The sequence below is a fragment of the Micromys minutus genome, assembly GCF_963924665.1.
Source record: "Micromys minutus genome assembly, chromosome: 4".
NCBI classification, from domain to species: Eukaryota; Metazoa; Chordata; class Mammalia; order Rodentia; family Muridae; genus Micromys; species Micromys minutus.
In genome coordinates, this window is record NC_137973.1 from 24,815,166 (window position 1) to 24,830,776 (window position 15,611).

Below are 15,611 nucleotides of genomic sequence, written 5' to 3' on the forward strand. Positions count from 1 at the left end.
TGAGAGTTCTATATCTTCATCCAATGGAAACCAGAAACAGACTAAACAACCTCAGGCAGGTAGGAGGAGTGTTTCCAAGCCTACCCCCAGAATGACACACTTCCTCCAACAAGGCCACACCTTCTAATAGTGCCAGGGAGTGGCACTATTAGAACCATCATTAGATGGCATACACAAACCATCACAGTTCTTAAACACTTTAGCCTCCCTTCTAGCCCTCCACTACAGGGGAAGCAGACCTTTTTAGAAAGGTTCCCTGGAGGGAACAAATCCCACCGGAGTGGTCAGGAAATCAGCAGTTCAGTTCACAGGTCAGCAGCGACAGCTCCATCCACTCACATACACTTCACGGATACACCAGCCGTCCAGTTAGGTGGGGTTGGGACAGCAGCAGTACCATGACCTAGCAGAAAGAGCCAGGCCTCAGCCAAATCTGCACGTGTCAGCAGGAGAGACCAGGGCCACCAGGAGAAGTTCTCGGCTATGCCTCTCTCAGCGAAGCGAAGACCAGTGGAGATGTGAGACCAACAGCTAGCTCTCCCAGCAGCCCTCTTTCCACCCTCCGTTGGGTCTATTTATACTCCCTCCAAACATCACATGCCCTCTGAGTCTTGCCACACCACGTGTCTTGCCTCAGCACACAAGGCTTAGCAAAACTCCACGTGAGTCTCTCTCGGCTGACATCACTCAGTCCAACATCCATGGAAGCGGCAAGAAACCGTAGCACACCGCCAGAAGTTTTTCGATGTGTTTCTGTCTACCGGAGTCTACAGTGAACCAATGGCGTTCAACTACACAAGGTAAGGGTGGATCAATACTCGCGTATTGGTAGCAAAGAATTCTTCACCATGTGCTTGTTCTAGCAGAACATCCTTTCTCCTGTGTCCACTTAAGCGACATGTCCCTTCACGTGTTTGCTCCAGCAAAACATCATCCACAACTGACTTTCCAAAGAACTCTTAAGTTTCCACTTCAGCAAACAGGTCCAACTCCATCAGTGTTCACTCTGGGGAGCAATGAAGAGTGTGGTACTTTCTCCCTGCCAAAGGTCACCCTGGGAAATCCTTACCTCGAAGTGATGCTGGCTGGCACTCCCAGGTCACTTGCAGTGCAATTATGGCAGAAGGGCATGGGGTGAGCGGTTGACAGTCCTCCCTCTGTGTAAACAGTCAACAGACCCAGCTGGGATGGTCCTTTGCATAGCTGAACTCCTGAAGATGATTGGCTCAGAAGACAGTCATGTGTAGCAACGTATGCGTGTTTGTGTCTGCATGCATATGTGTGCATGTATGTGCTTTCGTGCATAGGTGTGGATGTGTGGAAGTCAAATGTCAAGATTTTCCTCTATGTCCCTCCACCTTATTTTTGAAATATGCCTTGTTGGGCGGGGCATGGTGGCACGCATCTTTGATTCCAGCGCTTGGGAGGTAGAGGTAAGTAGATTTCTGTGAATTGGAGGCCAACCCGGGAGTTCCAGGAAGGCCAGAGTTATACAATAAAGAGTGCCTGTTTCTAAAAACAAAACAAAGAGACTTAAGCTTTGTCATTGTCTTAGGGTTTCATTGCTGTGAAGAAACCCATGACCACAGCAACTCATAAAGACAAACAGTGGGGCTGCCTTACAGTTTCAGAGGTCTAGTCTGTAATCATCATGTCAAGAAGCATGGTAGCATTCAAGCAGACATAATGCTGGAGGAGCCAAGAGTTCTCCAGCTTGATCCAGAGGCAGCCAGGAGGAGACTGTCTTCCACACTGGTTGTAGCTTTGAGCTTATTATATATGAGGTCTTAAAGCCTATTTTTATACTTCCTCCAATAAGGCCACCACCTCCTAATAGTGCCACTCCCTATTGGCCAAGTGTTTGAACACATGATACTGGTATGTGGGGGACATACCTATTCAAACTACCACGCCATTAAACCCAGAGCTAGGCTGACTGCTCCTGAGCCCCAAGGATTTTCTCGCCTCTATCTCCTCAGTGGCAGGATCACAGAAGCTTACAGCCACATCTGGCTTTTATATAAGTGATGAAGATCTGAACTCATGTCCTCATGTTTGCTTGGACAAGTACTTTTTACCACTGCATCACCTCCTGTACTGGCTGGTTTTGTGTGTCAACTTGATACAAGCTGGAGTTATCACAGAGAGAGGAGCCTGCCTCAGTTGGGGAAATGCCTTCGTGAGATCCAGCTGTAAGTCATTTCTCAACTAGTGATCAAGGGGGGAGAGCCCAGCCCATTGTGGGTGGTGCCATCCCTAGGCTGGTAGACCTGGGTTCTATAATAAAGCAAACTAAGCAATCCCAGGAAAACAAGCCAGTAAGTCACATCCCTCCATGGCCTCTGCATCAGCTCCTGCTTCCTGACCTGTTTGAGTTCCAGTCCTGACTTCCTTTGGTGATAAACAGCAATGTGGAAGTGTAAGCTGAATAAACCCTTTCCTCCCCAACTTGCTTCTTAGTCATGATGTTTTATGAAGGAATAGAAACCCTGACTAAGACACCTACCCACCACATCTCAGCCCCCTCCCCTTCTTTTCATCTCCCCCACTCCATTCTTCCCTCCCCTTCTTTTGTTTTCCCTTTAAAGTCAGGAGTTTCTCCTCCTGTAACCCCACACCAGGGAATCCCACACCTTTGTCCTTCCTGGGTATCCTTACACACATTGCATACAGTCACAGACTACATACTACATACACATACAACAAACACACGATTTAAAATACATCCTTTAAAAATAAAAATCAGTAAGAACTGTCAGATCTGGTGGCGTAAGTCTGTAAGCCCAGCCTTCAGGAGGCAGGTCACCACGAGTTTGAGACCAGCCTGATTTACATAGAGTTCCAGACCAGCCTGAACTGCACAGTGAGATTCTGGCTCTAAATAAATAAACCAATCAGAAGTTACAGCGGGCCACCACCTTGAAGTGTCAGGGACAAGACAGATGGACTCAGCATGGGGCAGGAAGGATCCTTCAGGTCTATGACCGATGTCCTTCAGCTCTCACCCTCATGAGAAGTCTCTGGACACCATCTGGGCTTTTGAGAGGTTGTGCTCTGCTGAGGGTACCTGTCTAGGTCAAGGGCAAGACAGGAATCTCAATTTAACACCCCAGCACTCTGGCTTCTGTCCGGCCGCCCTGTTCCTATCCAAAAGTCCCTTTACACTTCTTCCCCAGCAGGGTACAAACTTGTTCCCACCTCAAGCCCTGCTTCAGGGGAGCCCTTCCCAGGACACGGACAGAGCAAGCCTCCTTTTCTGAATGCTTGTATTCAGGACAGCAAAACCCAGAGAAGGGAAATGTGTGCTGAGTGATACCGCCGTCACACGGAAAGCTGCGAGCAATGGCTTTCAGGATGGCCTTTTCTAATCCCTGAAACCTGTGACTGAGTTACTTTAAGGTGGGGTCTTCTTGGGGTCATTTTTTGCATATGTTTTAATGCGTTTTGCCTGTGCACTGTGTGCATGAAGTACCCGAGGGGACCAGAAGAGGGCGTCAGAGCCCCTGCAACTGGAGGCACAGATGGTTGTGAGTCACCATGTGGGTGCTTGGAAAGGAATCCATGATCTCTGAAAGAGTAGCAGTCTTTCCTAAATGCTAAGCCAGTGGCTCTCCACCTTTCTAATGCTGTGACCCTTTAATACAGTTCTTCACGTTGTGGTGACCCCCAACCATAACATTATTTCAATATTGCTCCATAATTATAATTGTAATTTTGCTACTGTTATGAATTGGAATGTAAGTAGCTGTTATACAACCCCTATGAAAAGGCCATTTGCTCCCCGCCAAGGGGGTCGCAACCCACAGATTGAGAAGACTACCTGGGACAGCAAAGAGGGCAGATATCTTGAGGTGCATCCTTCTGAAAGACAGAAGAGGTAGTCACCCGACGAGGAGGAGATACAGTGACCACAGTGGTAGAGCTGGCGTGAGGACCTAGAGGAGACAAAGCTGTTCCAGAGATGTACCTCTGCTTACTCTTCGATTCTGACCTCTGTGGTTTTAAACCAAGTCTGTGGTCATTTGAGAAGCCACAAAAGACTTCCAATGGTGCACTTCATAAAGAACGAGTCAGACAGCGTCCCCAGCATCTCTGGCCAGGACAGTCTCAGTATCGTGAAGAGCAGCTGCCACAGTGCGCCTCCCGGCTCAGCAAAAGAGACGCTTATGATGTCATTTATAGACTATTCCCGGGGAAAAAAAGTGAATGGAATTTAATCAAACTTCTAAATATAGTTACGGGTCAGAGGGATACAAGGACACTGGGCTACAACCACAGGGGAAAATGCCCAGCTTTGTTCTGCCTTTTCTTTTCTCCTTCTCTCTCATCTCTGGTGTGTGTTTACTCATGTGTACACATATATGCATGCCCTCCTATATGCACGTAGGGGCCAGAGGTCCATGTGGAGCATCTTCCTCTATTGCTTGACCCCTTATTTTTTGAGACAGTCTCTCATTGAGCAAGCACTGGCTTCCCTGGCTTGGCTGGCACAGAGCCTGTCTCCACTCCCAGAGATTTGTACCATCTCACTTGGCCTTCATATTGATGTTGGGCATCTGAACTAGGTCCTCATGTTTGTGAAGCAACAAAGCCATTGCCACCAATACCACAGCCTCTTTATAAAAGGTCCCATGTAGTCCATCCTGGCTTTGCACTTGCTCTGAACCTAAGGATGACTTTGAGTTCTGACCCAGCCTTCCCTCCCATGAGCTGGGATCACAATCGTGTGTGGTGCTCAAATTTTATTTTCTCTTTATCCTTTGAGGACATTAAACTTTAAAAAAAAATTTTTTTATATATGAGTACACTGTTGCTATGTTTAGAAACACCAGAAGAGGGCATCAGATCCCACTACAGATGTCTATGTGACTTCTGGGAATTGAACTCAGGACTCTGGAAGAACAATCAGTGCTCTTAACCACTGAGTCATCTCTCCAGCCCTATCCTTTTATCTTTTTTTTTTTCTCCCTCAGATAGCTTCTGACATTGTAGCCCAGGCTAGCGCAGAACTCATTATGAAGCCTAAGCTGAACTCCAACTCCAAGCAGTCTCCTCCTCAGACTCTAGCACGCTGGGATTCCAGGGCTAGCCAACACACCTCCAGTGACATTTGAGATGGTAGCTCCTGTAGCATCCTGGAGCCTAAATCGCTTCAGTGGGAAGCATTCCTCATGGGGAGGACCACTGGGAGTCCGGGTGGTCTAGATGATCTTGATGGCCGAGAAGTAAGGGGTGCTGCTGCTACACTGTCAGTAGTTAGTAATTGCTAGGCACAATTGATATTAGTAATGTTATGTGCACCAGGAAATTACTAGCTGGCTTGTGCAATGTCTCAAGACCCACAGCACAGCCAGGAGACTATGCTGAGGAGACTGAACCCTGGTGACTGGGTTGAAGTGTCCCATTTGCTGTTGGCTGTTGGAAGTGCCATCTGTCTGCTCATCCCTTGTTCTTTTCATATTGTCTCATGGGATGCATTTTTTTATTTAGTAGTTATAGCAAAATGATCTAGTGATTATCACCTTGGAAGGTAATTCCAAAAGATTTATTTATCATTTGTCTTTTATGTATGAGTGTTTTGCACACAGGTATGTATATGCACTCCGTGTGTGCCTCATGATCTCAGAGGCCAGAAGAAAGACAAGACCCTCTGAAACTGCAGTCTAGGACAGATGGAAGCTGTCATGTGGATGTTGGGGGTCATATTCTACTCCTTTGCAAAGACAAGTGCTCTTAACCACTGAGTCATCTCTCCATACATATAGCAATTCCACAGGACACCTCAGGCACCATTAGAGTCTTTCCATCACTGCACAGTCCTCCCACCACTGCAGTTAGAGTCCTCCCACCACTGCACAGTTAGAGTCCTCCCACCACTGCACAGGTAGAGTCCTCCCACCACTGTGCCAATAGAGTCCTCCCAGTACCTGCGTGATCTAGTGCTTTTGTCCCCAGCCAGGTACCAGTGGTGTAGCCACGGCTTGTACAGCAAGTGCCTTCTTGGATCACACAGCAACATTTCCACCAGTGACAGGCCATGAATACCCGAAAGGCAAGGGTTCTATAAGACTCAGCTGGAGTTGGAGTCTTCCTACTTCCTGCTGAAGGAGAGAGAAGAGGAATCTGCAGAAGAAAAGAAAACTTGAAGAAGAACTTAGGCAGAAGTCTGCAGACCTCACTCAGCATCAGAGGTTCAGAAGTGACAAGATTTGGTGCAATGGAGGAATTCTGGGTAGGATATGAGTTCACCGGAGAAGAAACCGGCTGGGCACAAGCATAACACCGACAGCCACCGAGCCGAAACTACAGTCTTGATTGCCCATGCTGGCTGCACACTGCTCATTCAGTCAAGGGTGACCTTGAACTTCTGACCCTGCGTCTCCCTCAACTGGAATTTCAGTTGTGTGCTGCATTACCAGGCTTATAAGGTTCTGGGTATCATTGCACCCCGGGGCTCATGAATGTTGGGGGGAACACGCTAATGGATGAGCTGCACTCTTCTCGTGGTTTTAAAGTGACCAGCTTGTTTCTACAGCTGCCACACAGTTACACTGTCTAGAAACAATGCACAGAAGTTCCAGGTTCTCAAAACAACAGCAAAGCTGAGAACACTGGTTAGGCTCGGGCATAGAGACACACATCTTTAACAGCACTGGGGAGGTCAGGCAGGAGTTCAAGGTCAATTTAAGCTATAGAGTAAGTCTGAGTGCAGCCTAGCTGTCTCAAAAAGCAGTGAAAGGCAGGGCTGTGGTGGCACATGCCTTTAATCCAAGCATTTGGGAAGCAGAAACAGGCAGATCGCTGTGAGTTCTAGGCTAGCCCTGGTCTCCAGATTGAGTTCCAGGACAGCCAAGGCTACACCGAGAAATGGTGTCTCAAAACTACAACAACCAAAGAGAAAATATTTTTTCAATACAGAAAAGTTTCCATTACAGATAAAAAAAGGAGTTTGAGCTTTTTACTGTTGTGTTGTTGGGTTTTGTTGTGTCTGAGACAGGGCCCCACTATGTAGCCCTGACTGGCTTGTGCCAGCATGCCTGGGCCCTAATAGAGAGAAGTATTAATGGTGCATTGTCTGTTCATAAGCAAAGTCAGGGTTTTTTGTTGTTGTTTTGTTTTGAGAGAAAGTCTGTTGTGTGGCAACTCCTCTGAATTAAAATATCTTGAGGCTTCAGAGACTCAGGAAGTAAGCACATCTCATAAATCCCCAGGTTACTGCAGCAGTGCCTATGCCTACAGCGGGAAGGGGGTTCCTGGCAGAGCTGCAGCAGAGGTCACATATCCTGGGATGGGCTTTTCGATGGTGCTGTAGAGTGGTCCCTATTCCTGTAAGCAACCAAAATAAGTTCTTTGGTTTGCCAAGGTGGCTTTAGTGGAACTTTGGTTCTGGTCTGTTCTTGGTGATACATCTGGGAGGGATTGCTGGTTCACTGCTCCACAAGACTTCATATCGGTCTCACTATGTAGGCCAGCTTCCAACTCCTCAGCCTTCCAAATTCTTGGGTTATAGGAGGCCTGGGCCTGTCTAGCCACAGCCAAATTTATGATGAAAAAGAGAAATGGGGGAAAATGACCATGAGTGCATTTCTGAAAACAGCTACTGTTCTTAGGAAGAGCCCCAGACACTCAGGAGGCGGTGGATTTCTGAGTTTGAGGCTAGCCTGGTCTACAGAGACTCTTGGCCAGTCTAGGATACATAGTGAGACCCTGTTTCAAACAAAAAACCAAACAATTTAATTTAGTTTAAATAAACAAATAAACAGTTAATCCTCAGAGGATCCAGAAGAGGGCGCTGTGACCACAGAAGAATAGAACTGCCCAAGCGCCTTTGCTTCTCAGGACCTCCTGTGGGAGAAAATGAAGGTAAAGATGAACATGAATCTGACCCCAGGTGGGCCCTGGCTAGCATGTAATTATATGTAATTCTGTCTTATTTTTAAACAAAAAATTAAATAATAAAGAAATTAAATAAGAAAAGGTTATAGACTAGAATATAAAATATTTTTGGTATAGCTATATAATGCATTTGAATTGTAACCTAAGTGTTATGAAGGTGTAAAAGAGTCACCCTAGAGGCAGGGCATAGTGCTGCACAACTTTAGGCTAGCCTTGTCTTAATAGTAAGTTCCCTGTTCTGGGTCCTCTGAGGAGTAACTGAGGCCTATTTATTTTAGAGTTGTTTGCTTGTTTGTTTAAGACAGGGTCTCACTATATAGCCTAGGCTGGCCTGGAGTTCTCTATGTAGATAAGGCTAGCCTCAAACTCACAGAGATCTACCTGCCTTAATAGGGAGTTTCAGTTCTACACAATAAGATTGTCTAAAACAAAACAGACAAACAAAAAACCCAAACCAACAAACAAAAAGGCTTGGGGTGGGGGAGGGCAGTAAGCTAAAGTTAATTTATTATTGAAAAAAACATTTAAAATAACCTTACTATATTTATTCATGTGTGAGTTTGGTGCACCATGCACGGCACTTGTGTGGAGATCAGAGGAAAACGTAAGGGAGGAGGTTCTCTTCTTTCAGTAGATCCCAGAGATCGAACTCAGGTCATAAGCAAGTGCTTTTACCTGAGGAGCCATCTCAGCTGCCGAGGAAGTAATTTCAATCACGTTAGTGGGCGGAGCCATAAGGTGTGGCTTGAGCCTTCCCAGGTCGTGTCCCCCCCCCCACGCTTCTCCGAATCACCAAGGACTGCTCCTATGTAAGAGGCTCTGTATATAAAGTCAGAGTCGGGAAGAGACGTGCCACGTTTTGTTTTGTTTTTTAAGATTTATTTATCGTATATGAGTTCACTGTAACTGTCTTCAGACACACAAGAAGAGGGCATCAGATCCCATTACAGATGGTTGTGAGCCACCATGTGGTTGCTGGGAATTGAACTCAGGACTTCTGAAAGAGAAGGCAGTGCTCTTAACAGCTGAGCCATCTCTCCAGCCCCCATGCCACATTTTTACTGTAGCATTTAGAGACAAATAATTACTGTAACACTGAGGGACAAATGTGTCACTAGGGCCTACAGGACTGATTACAGTGCTGTCCAGCTTACAGCCTAGAAGCACCAGTCCACGCCACGCAGCTCTGCGTGAGAGGCTGTGTCATCTGAGCTTTGAAAATATATTCTGCCATGTTCATGAAAAGGAAAATCACCTAAGATGTTTCTCACAGCATATTGGCCCTGTTCAGCAACTGTGGGTAAAAAAATCTGCACATTTCTATGAATAAGTAACACCACTGTAGCCCGTCTTTCGACTTGCTAGCTATACTCTTGTTTTGAGACATGGCCTCTGTGTAGCCCAGGATGTAGACTTGGCTGGCCTTGGACTGACAGAGATCCTCCTGCCTCTGCATACTGGGATTAAAGTATTGGGCCACCAGGCCTGGTTAGCCATACTCTTAGGGTGCTGTGGTTTAGTCACTTTGGTGCTATTTTTCTCTTTTAGCAGGATTAACTCCCTGTCAAATCTAACCATCTGAGGCTGTTTGTTTGTTGACAATATCTTCTTATGTAACCTGAACTTTGCAATGTAGATCGGGCTAGATTGACCTTACCTCAAGATGGCTGTTCCCAAATGCTGAGGTCACAGGAACAGGAGTGAGCAAACATGTGGAGGTGGACTTTACTATCTTTTGGGAGTGGGGTGTTTATTTTATTTTATGTGAATTAGTGCTTTGCCTTTGTGTGTGTGTGAGAAGTGACTAAGGTGGCTTCTTTTTCATATCTGGACTTCATTTTCTATCTGCTTAGATACCTCCCAGCCATCACCTCTAACATTCATGTCTAACTTGGGTACACACTTGGGACTTCCATAACTCTGAATGTTCTAGATGTAGTAACCAAAATAATTAATGTTTACGATAAATGAAGAAGGCATAAATAAAAAAACAATTGATATATTATACATGAAATAAACACTACGATCTGCCAAAAACGACTGTTGCAAGTTTACTCTGACCCTCATCTTTGGTACTAAGAGACTCAGAGGTGCAAATACACACTTGATCGCAGGCCAAAAATAAAGGATTCCTTTATTCTTAGTCAGCATGGTCGTCTTTAGCTTTCTTGAGTGGATTTATTATATTTTTGAGAGGCCCTAGAGAGATGTCCCTAGCCCAGAAGAGGGCGTCAGATCCCATTACAGATGGTTGTAAGCCACCATGTGGTTGCTGGGATTTGAACCCAGGACCCCTGGAAGAGCAGTCAGTGCTCTTAATCGCTGAGCCATTCCCCCAAGAACTCAGTTGTTCTCTAAGCTCATGTTTGTTCAGTGGCAATTGGAAACTGACCAGGGTGGTGGTGGGGGAGGGTGTATATGTCTCACACATTAGGGAGAGATCTGTAGCCCCATCACCTGTTGCAAGAGTGATGCTAACCTTTCTGGGAGTCTACTGAAAGTCCCAGTAAACTCCATGACCTGGTTCCACCTATCCTTCAGTTTGCCTTGTGTCTGTGGGCTTCCTGGTTACCCCTTCCCTTACTAAGGTCTTTCCTTTTCTTTCTCTGCTACCCCCAACTCTCCACCCTTCAAAGTCTCATCCCAACTTATTCCTGTTGCTCTTCTCCCAATTATGATCTTGCCCAGAGCCTGAATTTGATCCCTCCCATCCCCCTTCTCCCAAAGGGCAAGCCATTCCTTGCTAGTCAATCTCTGCACCATTAGATCCCAGATGGAACCAAATGTTCTGAAGCACAGGGCTAGTGGTGGCGGCCCGAGCCACAGGGCAGGACTGCAAGACAAACAGGGGAAGAGCAGCCTTCCCAATTCTCTCGCTCCACAGAGACCTCAGCGTCCCTGGGGCCTTGCTGGCTTGTGATCCATCCCTCAGAGTGGCCAAAGGCTGCATAAAGTTTATTTGTGTGGAAGAGTCTCAACCGTAGGGCTCTAGAGGATGGAGACAGTAGCTACCCCGGGTACCAATGTCAGAGACACATTTCCGCTGTTTGTCCAAGCCTTCTTCCTCTGAGAAAGGACAGTCTATCTACTGTAGGGCTCTAGAGGATGGAGACAGTAGCTACCCCGGGTACCAATGTCAGAGACACATTTCCACTGTTTGTCCAAGCCTTCTTCCTCTGTTCTTGAGACTCCTTTGCCTTATGCCTGTGGTCTGCCTTACCAAGTCTGAACACTCTTGCTGAGAAACTACCAAGATTCCATTCTGTAATCAGAAGCCATTTTGAGTCTGTAGCTAAGTTTCTGTTGCTGTCATGAGTGGCCAGCCCTGCCACTTGGGGCCACGGTGAAGTCCTAGCCACTGAGAGCTTTGTCTGGGTCTGCGGCTGTGCAGTGGCTGGGGTCAGTGTTGATGTCCATGGCTCATGATGTCTGGAGGACATGGGGATGTCCGGGGTCTGTGCAGAACTGGCTCTGCCCCTCGCTAGATGCTCTGCCTTGGAGAATTGGTTCCATCTCTCATTGCTGGCAGAATGGGCCCTCTGCCTTGCCAGGCAACACAGTGGGGCTGGCCCTAATGGCATGGGTGTGGGTGAACTGGTCCTAAGGGAATGAGTGTGAGAGAGCAGACTCTACCACTTGTTCACTGTGGGGTGGCACAGGTACAGAGGTGTCTCCCTACCCCCAGCAGTCAGTAAAGTGGATCCAGAGACAAGAGAGCAGGAGAGCTGTCCCTGCCTCTCACTGGCTGCAGCATGTGGGAGAATGGGCCCTGAACCTCACTTGGTTAGCACAGTAGGGCTCGTCCTTGTCAAGAGGCATGGGTGAGCCAGCCCTGAGGGTGAGGGCAAGGGAGAGCTGGCCTGTCTACTATGAGGTAGCATGGGTGAGGGGGTAATGCCTTCTCCCTTCCCACGCCCCTCCCCCTTAGTACTGGCTACAGAGAGTGGGCTGAGCACCTTGACTGGGCAGCACGGTGGAGCTGGCTCTGGAGGAGTGAATGCTCCCCTCAAAGGCAGGAAAGGAGAACTACCCCATCTCCACTGATGGCAGCATTTGGGTGGCTTAGCTAGAGCAGTGCTGGAGAGCTTGCCCTGGTGGGGCAGATAAGGCAGAGCTGGTGGGCTGACCAGATCTGCTACCAGCCAGACTTAGATCCAGGGCTCCGAGATGGCTCACCCCCACATCTGCAAATGGTTGGGTTGTGTGAAAGGCCCGGTTCTACTGATCCAAAGATGCAGGGTCTCCATGACACAGGGCAACAACAAGAGGAGTCCCAATGGGGACCCAATATTGATGCTGTCACAGAAGCCAGAGACCTCAAACCAGATCAATGACGCACTGCAATGACCTTTTGGGAGCGAAGATGTGTGGACAAAGGGGATATACTGTGGAGCACACAGATATTTTCTATGCTTTTTTGTTTGGTTGGCTTAATAAAAACCCTGGTTAATTCTTTTTATCTTTAAACAGTCATGATGACTTTTTTAATAAAAAGATTTATTTATTTATTTTATGTATGTGAGTACACTGTTGCTGTCTTCAGACACACCAGAAGAGGGCATCGGATCTCATTACAGATGGTCGTGAGCCACCAAGTGGTTGCTGGGAATTGAACTGAGGACCTCTGGAAGACCAGTTGGTGCTCTTAACTGCTGAGCCATCTCTCCATCTGGCTAATTCTTAAATAATTGAGATGAGACCTATTGATTTACTCAACAAGCTTTAGGCACAATAAACGAGCAGAAGTTCCCAACCCTCTATGCTATCTTAGCTATTTCCCAGCCACACACCCTGCGATACTTGCCTTTAATCGCTCCTGAGCTCCATCCACTGTAGCTGTCAGTCCTCATGGAGAACTCCTGTGGTGACTCCTCCTCATGCCGACATCTTCCTCCTCCACTTGCTTCATGTCCTCTCCTGGCCCCCACCTGCCTAGGGGTGAACTCCTCCCTAGCTCTTCTCCCTGTGACCCCTGGCTGGGACCAGAAGTTCAGTCTTTATCTTCTCTTCCAAGTCATTGGTTGTTCAGCCTTTTATTAACCAATCAGAGATAATTGAGGATCATCCTTTACATCATATTGATACAGGAGATCCTCCAATCTTTATGACAATGCCAGTGTCCAGACCGTAACTAGATCCTGGGGCTCAGAAATCAGCATCTGGATACACAGAGCACAAGACCCTCCTCCAACAGCAAAGGGTAGATATGGGGGGGAGGATGAGTGAGACTGGGGTGCATAATGGGAAACTCACAAAAACTCAATAAAAAGTTTTTTAAGGGATTAGAAAAATGAAGTTTTTCAGTTTGTCCATAGAATATATCTATGTATTAATGTTTATCTTGACATTAAATGAGATTCAATTTTTTAAAATTAATTTCTAAAAATAATCTTAGGGATAGAATTATAAAACCCTAATTTATGAGGATTACCAATTTATTGTAAGCTATTAAAGGTAATTAAGACATAGAAGACTATAAAGCCAGGCATGGGGGTGTATGCTTTTAATTCCAGCACCTGTGAAGCAGAAGCAGGTGGACTGCTTACTTTGATATCAGACTCGTCTGCAGAATGGATCCCAGGACATCCTGGGCTATACAGAGAAAGCCTTTCTTATCCCCCCTCCAAAAGGAAATGGTCTTATAAATGATCAAATGTCTTTAATGTGTCCCAAATTGTGTTTGTAGTCAAGCTAAGTACAAATGTAATTCATTTACAGAGACAAGCTTGGAGAGACCGATTTATATCTCCCATTCTGGCTTTTGTGTATGGCGTCAGTTAAGCCCAGAACATATAATTCAACAATTTTAAGGTAAACTTGGTTTATTTAATATAAGATAATATTCAAAATTAGGTCTATTTTAAAATCTGGTTATGAAACATTGAAAGCATGAATACAATGGGTTAAGTTACACCATGCTTGCAGGCAGGACATCTCCAGGCTCAGATAATCCCCTCTCAGGCCCTGCCAGAGTAATTTGCATGTTAGCCTCATTATGGGAGAAAGACTCACGGGAAATTATACTTCCCGGAAATCTGCTGCTCCTGTCTCTCTGGCTGTGTAGGCCAGACCTGGAAACCCTCCTTATCTCTAGAGAGAAGGAATTACTGTCCATGTCTCACAAGGGGATAAATTTTCTCACCCAGCAAAGGATCTTGCAGTCTACATTTACATTCTAAGCATCTCCAGCAACAGGGAGACAAATAGCAACTACTGTGCCCACCATGTCTCCCCAAAGGACATATGGGGATGCTGTGAACAGGCAGACTGTAGCAGCCACCTGACTGACATGGGACCAGCATGCTAGTTCAATCGGCTATGCCCTCTACCTTGTCTTTCAATTATCCCTCCTGGCTGACAGGCAATTATCTGATTCTGTCAGAAGTCCCCCAGAGAGTTTCAAATCCTGTAAGACAGAGGCTCTACCACAGGGCCAGTCAGCCTAACAGGCTCCATTACAGACATTTGTTTAGCACTGAGTTACATTGTGTCAGCTGGACCCACCATTACCATTACTGGGTCCTGAGAAAGAAGAAACGTGGACTGTGAAACCTGGAAACCCATAATAAGGCTTGAGAAATCCAACAGTGAGGGGCTGGGGGGATGGCCCAGTGGTTAAGAGCATTGACTGCTCTACCAGAGGCCCTGAGTTGAAATCTCAGCAACCACATGGTGGCTCACAACCATCTGTAATGAGATCTGATGCCCTCTTCTGGTGTGTCTACAGTGTAGTGTACTTAAAACAAACAAACAAACAAACAAACAAACAAACAAATAAATAAAATCCAACAGTGGTTAGATTGCTGAGGCATCATAAGAAAACAAAGGAGGCAGACAACAAAAAGACCAGTCCAACCTCGCCAGAAGAGACTGTTTATTTCAAACAGCAATGGACAGACATTCCCCTGAGGGAAAAGGGGTGCCTGTGAAGAGGGAAGGAAACACTCTGACGATTGGAAATGAAGTTAAATGCAGCTGCAGGGGGCTACCTGCCATTCTTCATCTGTTTCCTGGACTTGCTTGTCCAGACAAGGCCATTTCCACTTTAGGATGTGGGTGATAGGGGGTGAAGGTGGTGGAGGGAGGGGCTGGGGTGTAAACACAGGGACAGGGGATTTCAGCAAGTCTTAGGACAACTAAAACTTCCTTGGCTAGGATCTGGCAGAGTTTTATTTCTTCAAGGTTTATTATGGGGGCTGGAGAGATGGTTCAGAGGTTTTGGAGCACTGGCTGCTCTTCCAGAGGTCCTGAGTTCAATTCCCAGCAACCACATGGTGGCTCACAACCCTCTGCAAGGGGATCTGATGCCCTCTTCTGGTGTGTCTGAAGAATACATGAAATAAACAAATAATTAATTTTAAAAAGTAACTTAAATAAATGGATGGTGAAGTGTCCTAAATAAGACTGTCTTATCTTGACTCCATTTTGATCTGCTTAGACATGTCTCAGCCCCCTGCCCCTTCCCACACAGTCTATACATTGGGGGCTTCCATGACTCTGAGCATGGTCCAGATGCATTAGTCAAAGTGATTACTGCTTACAATCAATGAAGATGGTATAAGTGAAAAACAGAGATGTTATGCATGGATGCGTGGAAAACAAATGTTGCAAGTTTACTCTGTTCCTCATCTAACACTGATGTAACTGTGGTTTGTTTGTATCTTTAAAAATGCTGTGCCCCTGAGCTTTGGCACCAAGAAATCCAGAACCACTCT